Source organism: Cervus elaphus, chromosome 21 (genome assembly GCF_910594005.1).
Source record: "Cervus elaphus chromosome 21, mCerEla1.1, whole genome shotgun sequence".
Taxonomy (NCBI): domain Eukaryota; kingdom Metazoa; phylum Chordata; class Mammalia; order Artiodactyla; family Cervidae; genus Cervus; species Cervus elaphus.
In genome coordinates this window covers 71,055,215-71,067,382 of record NC_057835.1, presented here as the reverse complement: position 1 = coordinate 71,067,382, position 12,168 = coordinate 71,055,215, and the positions used below count along the sequence as shown (strand labels likewise).

The following is a 12,168-nucleotide window of genomic DNA, read 5'->3' as shown; positions in this document are numbered from 1 at the left end:
TTTTACAGCCCACAAAACAATACTTTAAAAACTTTCTGGAAAGATTCAGGATATCAATTATTTCTGAGAAGAGGAATGAGGTCAGAGTAGGGTCCACTGTATTTGTTAGATTTTGTTTCTTTTTTTAAAAATCCATTTCTTTTTATTTTTTAAATGTAGATTTTATTTCTTAATGAAAAAACATCTAAAGTGACTCAGCAAAATGTTATGATAGTGAAAGTTGTGTGATATGTAGAGGTAGCTACTACTATATTGTACTATATACCTTTTTTATATGTTTAAAGTATTTCATAATTTTAAAAAGAAAAAGGTGGTATAAACAGGTACTGGGGGCAGAAGTAATGTTGAGAAAAAAGACCCAGGTGATCGAGTCATTAAAGAATGAAGAAATGAAAATGCACACATGTAACTAGGCAGGCTGGGTGAAAGGAACAGGATGGGTTGAACAGAGAAGACTGTCAGATATCACATCGAATAGCACGTCTTTCACAGGGTCTAGTTTGGAAAAAAGGAGCAAGCAGCCGATTTATCGACAAAAAATTTAAATCCCATTATTTTACTCATAGGAGAGGTTTCCGCAGTCTAGGCACCATCAAAATTCTTTACACAGGTATAAGTTAATCAGCTCTGCCAGCTCAAATAAAAAGATTTCTCTTGATCAATATTTCTGCTCACGGGCATGGGGCATGGCAGAGCTTCTCAAACTGCAGCTGATGGCAAAGCAGTCTGAAATTCCTGAGTCAGCGGTGAAGAAATACACTGTGGCAGTGCTGCAAGGAGAAAATTGGATTCTGCTCTGGCTACTGGGGATTCGCTCCAAGGGAGACACCCGAAATCCTCTCTGAGACAGAAAGAACCTGATCCAATCTAATCATCAGAGCACTTCGAGTTCTGAGCAGAAGCAAATGAAGCTCTGAATCCCAGGAGAAGGGCTCATCTCCTTCAGAGAGCACCCTTCTCTCCGCTCTATCCCCACAATTCAAGTTTGGTGTTGTCTAAAAGCATCTTGCCAGGATTTGTTTATGTGTCCAAGTTTCCATGGACTTTATCTACATTATAAAAGTGTACTTCAAACATCAGTTGCAGTTGTGTTTTATTTTGTTTTTTACTGGAGGTAGAAAATAATGCTGACCCATCCTGAAAACCTAGAACATGAAATGATCCCATCAGCCCTTTGAGCAAAGTAGAAAATCTTATGCTGTTTTACGGCAATTTTGGGTCCAGCGAGCAGTTCTGCTTACAGCCAAAGAAACAATAGAATCACAGCATCTCAGAGGAGAAAAAACTTATTTTACTTCCCAGAGTAAACAAGTAAACATTCCTCCAAGATGTAGGCAATCTCAGAACCATTGACATTGTTGTACTTAAGATCTGGAAAAACTTCGGCACAAAACTAAGCCTAAGGTGTCAGCTCAAAAGAACAAAACATTCAACTAAGATTTGGGAATAAAGATGGATGTGGGTCATTTTTCAGAAAGACTGTATTTAAGTAGCTGCAAATTGGGGTTTCTTAATGTAATTAAAAAAGAGTCTGAGTTAATAGAAAACGTTCAAAGATTGGTACAAAAAGAAGAAAAAGAAGAAGGTCAGGGACAAGCATACAGAGGGAGGGAGACAGAAGAAACTGTCCCAGCCAAGAAGACATAACCAGGCTAGCCCTTAATATTTTAAAATTATGGTGATTTTCTGGAGTGATAAGATCTTTTCCATTTTTTTCTTAAGACATTTTTATTACTATTAAAATGGACTAAATAGAGAATGAGTAACTAAAAAACAATGTCAATGGCTCTTTGTAGCTTTCCAAGTGAAAACTAAAATTAATGGAAAAGAGCAAAAGATCAAAAACAAGTCAGTACAAATTTTAAGTGAAATGGGTGAGCTTTCCATTCATATGTCAAGATTTATTACAAAGTTATGTAAATTGAACGAACGTAGTATTTATTCAGGGTTCAGCTAACAAACCAACATAAAAGAATACAAAATGCAGAACTTCTCCATGCGCGGTGGAAACTTCAGCTGTGACCAAGGCAACATTACATTCTACCGAGGACATGCTCAGTCACTCAGCTGTGTCCAACTTCTTTGCAGCTCTGTGGACGGTAGCCCACCAGGCTCCCCTGTCCATGGCATTCTCCAAGCAAGAATACTGGAGAGGGTTGCCATTTCTTCCTCCAAGGGATCTTCCAACCCAGAGGTCAAGCCCGGTTCTCCTGCATCTCCTGCATTGGCAGGTGAATTCTTTAACACTTCGCCACCTGGGAAGCCCTTACATTCTAGTTTCAAAGGGATAAATTTATTCAACAAATATTATTAGGACAACTAATTATGCAATCAGAAAAAAATACATAGATTCCTATCTTACATCCCTTACAAAAATACATTTCAGGTAAATTAAAGACCTAATAGGAAATCATAAAACTTAAAACTTTAGGAGAGGACTTCCCTGGTGGTCCAGGGGCTAAGACTCCAAGCTCCCAATGCAGGGGTCCCAGGTTCAATCCCTGGTCAGAGAACCAGATCTCACATGCAGCAACTAAGAGTTCTCCTGCCACAACTGAAGAACCCACATGCCACAGCAAAGATCGAGGAGCCCACATGCTGCAACTGAGAACTGGCACAGTCAAATAAATAAATAAAAACTTTAGCAGAAATTATAGAATCTCTTTATGACTTCAGGGCAAGAAAGAATTTCTTCAATAAATGAACAAATAAGCAAACAAAAAAATCACAAACTCTAAAAGAAAATATAAATTTGTCTACTTTAAAACTTAAGAATTATATAAATAAAGAAACAGAAGTTTGCAAAGAAGATACACGTGTAATGCAAACAACTGACAAAGGATTAGTGACCAACCAAAATATTAAATTAATATTAAATATTAAATAATTAAGTCAACCTGAGTATTTTCTATCTTAAATATCAGTAAAAGAAAAACAATAAGGAAATGGACACTATAATGAAAAGGCAATGTACAGAAGAGGAAATCTAAATGTCCAGTTAAGAATATGGAAGGCTCCCGGTTCAAGATGGCAGAACAGAAGGATGAGCAGCCCACAAGAGCACCAAAATCGCAACTAGCTGTTGAACAACCATTGACAGGAGGACCCTTCAGTTCAGTTCAGTCGCTCAGTCGGGTCCAACTCTGCAATCCCATGGACTGCAGCACTCCAAGCTTCCCTGTCTAACACCAACTCCCAGATCTTGCTCAAACTCATGTCCATTCCCCAAAATCAATTGGCAAAATAATTTTAAGACTCATCCAAAAAAGTAATTGACAGAATATTAATAACAAAAGAAACATTAAAAAAAAGATGGGTACTGTAGTGAGGTCTGATCTACTAAATATTAACAAATCTTGTAAATCCATAGTAATTAAAATACTTTGTCTAAGTTCAAGAGCAGACAGATCAACTCAAAACACAAAAAGTCCAGAAATAAATCTATAGTATATAAACAGCATATCACATCAATTGTCAGAAAATGAATTATTTAAGTGTAGTTACAATTGGCCAATTGAAAAAAAAATCTGTTTTTTCCTAAAATTTAGATTCCTGATTCACTCTTCCCACCAAAATTATAGATAAAAGAACCTGCAGAAATGAAAGTAAGCATTTTTGAATCTGCGTATGCATGCTCAATCGCTTCAGTCATGTCCAACTCTTTGCAACCCCATGATTATAACCCGCCAGACTCCTCTGTCCGTGGGATTCTCCAGACAAGAATACAGGAGTGAGTTACCATGCGCTCCTCCAGGGGATCTTCCCGACCCAGGGATTAAACCAGCATCTCTTCTCTCTCCTGCATTGGCAGACGAGTTCTTTACCACTTAGCGCCACCTGGGATGCCCCATCTTTGAATCTAGGTACTAATAAAATCTATTATTTTAGCATGAATATCTGCATGCTCAAATAATGTATGGCAGAAGAATGAATAAATGAATGAGATAGACCTAGAACTCCTTACGGAAGAAATGAAAGGAGTTATCTTGCATTATGTTATTTGTCTTGTTTCTTCATTTAACTCACATAAATTGCACACTTGCTTGGTACCATCAATATCTCAGGGTATAGGAATTATTGAAAGCTCAACAGGTCCTTTCAGGTCTATCATATTTCTCCTGTTAAAGGGCTCCATCCAGATGCAACTTTGGGTCAGATCTCTTATCTACAAGGCACTGAGCATCCTTTAAGACCCAGCATTTGTTCCTTCCATTCGAGGAGGTCAGATGTGGTCTGCTGACCCTTTCTAATAAACATGACTCTTCTATCTCCTCCTCAGCAGTACTCTAGAATCAGAAACCCGGCTCAGAGGCCTATGGCTTTGCTACTCAGAGAAAAAGCAATGTCCAAGTCAAAGGATTACTGTCTGACCTTAAGAACCTTCTACATCTGGGCCTCCAAGGACAGAAATGGGAGTGAGACACGAGACAGGCCTTCTTCAAAGCTCAGAAATTGTAGACATCTTCAGTTTCTCTTTATGAGCACTTCCTTAGGCATAGATAGAACATCCAAAACACTCATTTATCTTTTACTATTTATAGAATTAACATTATTATTTCCATGTTTTCAAAGCCATCTGACAGTCAAAGAATTCCTTAATCATTTGTATGAAAGCGAACTGAAAAATCATTACCGGAACTCTCTCAAAACATTCTCAACAAAGCAATAAATATTTCATTCTGTGCAAAACTCAGTTTATTAAATCTTTACTCATCTTACAACAAAATCAGAGGTTAATAACTAAGGCGTTACCAATTTCAGTGGTCTAGTCCCTCAGTTTTTAAAACGTTTGCACATTTTTCACTTAATTAGTAATATCCACCCCCCTTCCATCCCCTCAAACAACAGGGGAAGAAATGAATGTAAATTCTGGAATAGAAAGTGTTCTGGAAAATAATCCTGTCAGTCATATTGATAGCTAGAATGATTTTCCAATTTTTATAGCTATCATAACAGCAGCATGTGATTTGAAATCTTATAAAAACAGGAAAGTCATGTTTTAAGCTATGCTTGGAATTCCTAATGGGATGAAAGAAAATTGTGATCTGTTGCTGCCACCAGCAGGTCATTCTCACAAAATGATATTTTCCCCTTGGCTCTTGGCTTTGTTTCCAACTCCTTGACAGATATTTCTTGAACACAAGATTCCTTAGTCAGGATGAATAATTATTATGTAAGTGCTCAATCACTCAGTCGTGTCCAGCTCTTTGCAACCCCATTGACTGTAACCCACCAGCTTCCTCTGTCCATGGGATTCTCCAGGCAAGAAAACAAATGAGTTGCCATTTCCTTCCCCAGGGGATCCTCCCAACCCAGGGATTGAACCTGGCGTCTCCTGCATTGGCAGATGGATTCTTTACCACTGCGAATAATTATTACCTAATAACAAATCTCTTTCATATGGAGCCTCAGTAACAATTTTTAAAATATCTACTATATATGATTTTTTCTTTTAGAAAGAGGTCTAATTTTTTTTCCTTCTCTTCAATTCTTACTTCCATTTTTCTTCACAAGCTCCCAAACTCTTACTTTTTGGAGGCAATTTTTTCTGGTAAATGTACCTTGAGAATACATGATCTGACTGCTACAAGACATTCCTTAAATTTTCATTTAGCTTACAGGTTTAAGGCTGGAGAATACTAGTGCATTCGAAAGCCACATCATCCTGGGATTATACCCAGCTTCTACCACTAACCACCCTGGTGGTCTAAGGAAGTATGTAACTTTTCCAGGCCCAAGTTTCTTCCTCTTTGAAATGAAGATAATAATATATGCATCTCAGGACTGTTAAGAAAACTAAATGAAATAATGAGTATAAAGCATTTAGCAAAATGTCTAAGCAATCCGTGATGATTTGTTATTATCCCCAGAAAGGGCAAAAATAAGCGACTTCTATATGATCAGAAGCCAAATGAGACAGTTCTGCCTAGGTCTCCAGATGGTGGACTCCCACACCAGAGCTCTGACCATCACAAGGCTCTGATGCTGACTTTATCTTTGTCCAATTAATTTTAAGGCTCTGGTTCCCTTGAGACAGCTACAAAAGTGCTTCATTTTTAAAAAGATGGTAACGACAATCCTACATGCAGGGCAGCAAAGGAGACACGGATGTAAAGAACAGACTTTGGGACTCAGTGGGAGAAGGCGGAAGCGGGATGATTTGAGAGAATAGCCTTGAAACGTGTACATGACCACATGAAAAATAGATGGCCAGTGCAAGTTTGATGCATGAAGCCCAAGGCCAAAGCCAGTGCTCTGGGACAACCCAGAGGGATGGGGTGGGGAGGGACGGGGAAGGGGGGGCTCAGGATGGGGGACACATGTATACCTGTGGCTGATTCATGTTGGTGTATGGCAAAAACCATCACAATATTATAAAGTGATTATCCTCCAATTAAAATAAATTTTAAACAAAAGTGAAGTCCTTAATAGGCCCAGAACTACATTAGGTTGGACAAAAGTTTCGTTTTCCGTAAGATGGCTCTTACAGAACTTAGTTGTCTTTAACTTAACTCAAAACAATTTTGTTGGATTGTATTGTGACAGGTAGCATATCAGTTTGCATTTTTCTTTTAAATTATCAAAATTGGTGACTTATGTGTAGCCATTTTAATATTGGGGATGGAAGGGGGAAAAGCAACATTTTTTGTATATTATGCTTTATTTTGCATATTATGTTTTATATTTCAAGAAAGATAAAAATGCAACTGAAATGCAAAAAAAGGTTTGTGCAGTGTATGGAGAAGGTGTTGTGACTGATCAAACATGTCAAAAGTGGTTTGCGAAGTTTCATGCTAGAGATTTCTTGCTGGATGATGACTTCATGGTAGGGTAGACCAGGTGAAACTGACAGTGATCAACTTGAGACGCTGAGAACAAGCAACATTATACCACATGGACACAGTCAGCACACTCAAAATAAACAAGTCAAACACTGAAAATCATTTGCACCAGCTTGGTTATGTTCATCGCTTTGATGTTTGGGTTCCACATTGATCATATTTCCACATAGGATTCTCTACTTAAATGTAACAAAAATGTTCTTTTCTAAAACAAATTGTGATGGGTGATAAAAAGTGGATCCAATACAATGATGTGACATGGAAGAGATCGTGGGGTCAGGAAAATGAACCACCACCAACCACATCAAAGGCCGGTCTTCATCCAAAGAAAGTGATGCTGTGTGTGTGGTGGGACTGGAAGGGCCTCTATTATGAGCTCCTTGCCGAAAGTGATGCTGTGTATGTGGTGGGACTGGAAGGGCCTCTATTACGAGCTCCTTGCCGAAAACCAAGCAATTAATTTCAACAAGTACTGCTCCCAATTAGATCAACTGAAAGCAGTTCTTGACAAAAAGCTTCGGGGATTAGTCAACAGAAAACGCATAATCGTCCATCAGGATAATGCAAGACTTCATGTTTCTTTGATGACCAGGCAAAAACTGTTACAAGCTGGCTGGTAAATTCTGATTCATCTGCTGTATTATACATATGCTTTACCATACATTGCTCCTTCGAATGTCCATTTATTCCGGTATTTACAAAATTCTCTCAATGGAAAAAATTTCAATTCTCTGGAAGACTGTAGAAGGCACCTGGAACTGTTCTTTGCTCAAAAAGATAAAAAACTTTGGGAAGATGGATTTAGGAAGTTGCCTGAAGAATAGCCGAAGGCAATGGAGTGAAACAGTGAATGCGCTGTTCAATAAAGTTCTTGGTGAAAATGAAAACTGTGTGTTTTATTTTTACTTAAAAACTGAAGGCACTTTTTGGCCAACCCAAGATAAACAAATTAGGTTCCCTGGATACCCCACTAACACCTGATAACAGCTTTCTTCCCAAGAGATGACAGAAGTGGTATTTCCATATTTCTCATAAGATATAAGTGCGTGTAAGTACATTTCTCTCTAAGCTTTGAAATTTCTTTCTTTTGATGAGTTTCAGAGAAATAAAAGTTATCTATTATTTGTTTCTGCCACCATTAAATATATTCAAGGTGGAGTGTAACCAATAGGGCTGTTCCCCAGTACAATTAGTGGAAATGATTTCTCGTCTAGGCCAAGACAGTAACCAAAGCCACAGAGTCTCCTTGCTTGACGCTGGTTGAGACTGATTCCTTGGATGTCTCGCTGAGGAGCTTCCACTTGGTACAAGACTGGACAATGTGAATTCCCACCCAGCATAGCTCTAAAGTCTTGTGGAGGGTGGAGATGATGGAAAATAAATTTCAAAAATAATATATGTGTACTTGCATAACTAAATCACCCTGAGGTGCACCTGAAACATTGTAAGTCAACTATACTTCAATAATATATTTATACATATATCAAAAAATAAAAAAAAGATTGTGTGGATTGATCATCATTAGAGGCATGTGCTTCTGCCCCCATACTCCAGTGAAGAGGACTCAATGAATACAGCTCCTGCCTCCCTTGCTCCTTCATCCCCCGTAACCCTGGGGAGAAGGAGATGACTGCGACAGCCAGTCTGGACCACAAGGCGGAAGCCGCATGCTAAGAACAGAGGAGCAGCGGCACGCTGGGAGCCTGGGTGACCGGGGTCACACAGGTCTGGACTACCAACCCAGACCCCAGACTTTTACTTAAGAAATCAACTTCTGCCTCATTTTTGCTCCTGTTATTTTGGATTCTCTGACAATCGGAGCCTCAGAATGACAGCAGAGTCTAGGAACGCAGGGGCAGGCAGAGATGCAGCCCAGAAAAACAGGGACATGATTAAGGCGAACAACAAGCAGATGAATGGGGTGGCAGGCAGTGCGCATATTCGAGGAACAACCTAGCAAGCCATGAAGTATATTCAGACACTAAGATTCACATTCACGTACAAGTATAATGGATCTTCATTAACAAAGCACTTAGAAAAGTCTCTAGCACACAGTAAATAATATAGAGGTGCTACTAACTAAAAATTAAGAAGGATGAATGGGGTGATGGTTAATTTTGAGTCAATTTGGCTACGGAGGTGACTCGTGTGGGGCCAAAGCCTCTGTTCAAATCCCAGTTGTTTAGTAAATCACTAGTCTAGAGTTTGTGGTGAAGGTACATTTTAGATACGATTAAGATTTACCATCAGTTGATTGTAAATCAGATGGAAATACCAGAGCACCTTACCTGTCTCCTAAGAAGCCTGCATGTAGGTCAAAGAGCAACAGTTAGTACCAGATACAGGACAATGGACTGGTTCAAAATGGGGAAAAGCTGTATAACGTCACCCTGCTTATTTAACTTCTAAGCAGAGTACATCATGAGAAATGCCAGGCTGGATGAATCACAAACTGGAATCAAGATTGCCAGGGACAATATCAATAACCTCAGATATGCAGATAAAACCACTCTAATGCCAGAAAGCAAAGAGGAACTAACTAGAGAGTCTCTTGATGAGGGTGAAACAGGAGAGTGAAAAAGCTGGCTTGAAATTCAACATTCAAAAAATTAAGATCATGTCATCCAGTCCCATACTTTACGGCAAATAGAAGGGGGAAAAGCAGAAGCAGTAATAGAATTTAGTTTCTTGGTCTCCAAAATCACTGCAGATGGTGACGGCAGCCATAACATTAAAAGACGCTGGCTCCTTGGAAGGAAAGCTATGACCAACCTAGACAGCATATTAAAAAGCAGAGACATCACTTTGCCAACAAAGGTCCATCCAGACAAAGCTATGGTTTTTCCAGTGGTCATGTATGGATGTGAGAGTTGGACCATAAAGAGGGCTGACTGCCAAAGAACTGATGCTTTTGAATTGTGGTGCTGGAGAAGACTCTTGAGAGTCCCTTGGACTGCAAGGAGATCAAACCAATCAATCCTAAAGGAAATCAGTCCTGAATATTCATTGGAAGGACTGATTCTGCAGCTGAAATTCCAATACTTTGGCCACCTGATGCGAAGAACTGATTCATTGGAAAAGACCCTGATGCTGGGAAAGATTGAAGAAAGGAGGAGAAGGGGGCGACAGATGGTTGGGTGGCCTCACCGAGCCAATGGACATGAACTTGGGGAATCTCCAGGAGATGGTGCAGGACAGGGAAGCCTAGCATGTTGCAGTCCATGGGGTTGCAAAGAGTCAGACATGACTAAGCTACTGAAAATCAACAACAACAAACAAATAGATTATCCTCCCTAATGTGGGAGAACAGATGGCATTAAGAGCAAAAACTAAAGTTGCCAAAGAAGAAGGAATTCTGCCTCAAAACTGCAACATGGAGATTCTGCCTGCTTTTTCCAGCTGCTGGCTTGCCCTAGATTTTGGCTTGCCCCACCAGCCCTCACAATCACATGAGTCAACTCGGACAGAGAGATAAACAGACAGACAGACAGACTACTCTCATTTTGCTTCTCTAGAGAACAGTAATACAAATGGAAAGTTGGTGGTCCAGTGGTTAAGAATCTGCCATACAATGCAGGGGACAAGGGTTCGATTCCTGATCAGGGAACTGGGATCCCACCAGCTGCAGAGCAAATAAGCCCTCGCACCACAGCTAGAGAGTCCACGCATCACAAAGAGAGATCTCGCATGATGCAGCTGAGACCTGAGGCAGCAAACAGAGAAAGAAACCTGCGCTAGAAGGCACTGGAATTGTTTGCTGACCGCTGGGAGGGGCGGTGACGGACCAGAACAGTCAGAGGGAAGCCTTGCTCAGCACAGCATCACCTCCAATCCTCAGCATCACCTCCAATCCTCCTTCCCTCCCAAAGCCGTCCTGAAGACCAACCCCTCCAGGATCCCAAATGTTCGGTCACCCTCCTTCCCTTGCCACTGATTCAGAGAAGATGAGAAGGACCATAATAGTAACAGTCTACCCCAGCTCTGGAAGTAAATCCTTACAGGCACAGGATATCTTTGAGAGGGTGACAAAAATGTTCTAGGGTAAGAGAATGGTGATCACTAAGCACCATTTTTGAAAAAATATTAATAAATGGCACTGAGTCACTCACTTTTAAAATGATTGGTTTTTATGTTATGTGAACCTTACTTCAATAAATTACTTTCAATAGTGAATATTATGTTATATGAATTTTTCCTCAAAAAAATTTCCACCTCCTTCCTCTGGGACGAGAGCTTTGAGCCTGTTACAGAAAGCAGGGTTCCTTTCCCTGCCTCCACAGCACAGCTTTCCCAGGGAAGCATTTCCACGCAGGCAAGATAGAGGTCAGTATTATGTTCACTTGGGTAACAGACCTCAAGCTAAGTCCACCAAGTAAGCTGTTGTCGATAATAAAAGTGGTACCTTAGCCACATTTACTCTTTATTTCTCAACCTTGAAAGGTATAAAGGCTGAAGGACCCCCCGGTAACTGAGGTTGTCCACACCCCCTCAGTCTTACGTCCCACAACCACATGCACCCCAAGTGCAGAGTGGTTGGGGCATCTGGAGGCCTCGCCTGGAGTCAGGAAGCTTCCGCTCCACTTTTACGATACATGCTTTCTTGTTCCCCGTCCTGTATATTGTTGTTGTGCGGCTGCTAAGTCGTGTCTGACTCTGCAACCCCATGGACCGTAGCCCGCCAGGCTCCTCTGTCCTTGGGATTTCCCACACAAGAATGCTGGAGCGGGTTGCTCTTCTCCTCTCCAGGGGATCTTCCTGACTCAGGGATCGAACCTGCATCTCCTGCTTGGCAGGCAGGCGCTTTACCGCTGAGCCACCTGGGAAGCCCCCACCCTGTGTCTAAGGAGACCTCAAAGCAGCCTCTTGTGACTTGTGTTTGTCAATCTGAGCAACCTGAGCAGGACGGGAGGTGCAATCAGACCAACTGCACTGGCGCTGAAGCACCATTTCCACACTGTCCTGTGACAGCACAAACGCCCATGCGGACCAGATATTCCCATCAAGTTAAGGATAAAGACCACGGCGAAGACGAGGGAGAAACTGTGGACATGAGCTTCTCTCCTGTCCCCTTGCTACGTCCCTACCTCTGACACTATACGGATTTAAAACTACTTAAAACGTCTTTAGTACTTTCTGACATCTCTTCAAAAAAATAGAAATAAAGGAATTGTTTTGTCTTTTTGATTGGATTTTCATCTCTTACAAAAAAGATTTATCATTTTTTATAAATTAAAAAAATTATAACAATTAACCTACATTTAACACTTTAGGTTTTCAAGTAAGTGTAACAAACTCCAACAAACCGTCCTGTCTGTGTCAATAAGGA

The 12,168-nt window shown here is 40.4% G+C and overlaps 1 non-coding gene across 1 annotated transcript; it reads right to left on the bottom strand.

Annotated features, from left to right (window-relative positions):
- Nucleotides 1-11,594: 11,594 nt before the first annotated feature.
- Nucleotides 11,595-11,665, bottom strand: TRNAG-GCC. Its single transcript has one exon. It is a non-coding gene; the product is annotated as a tRNA-Gly (tRNA).
- Nucleotides 11,666-12,168: the final 503 nt, after the last annotated feature.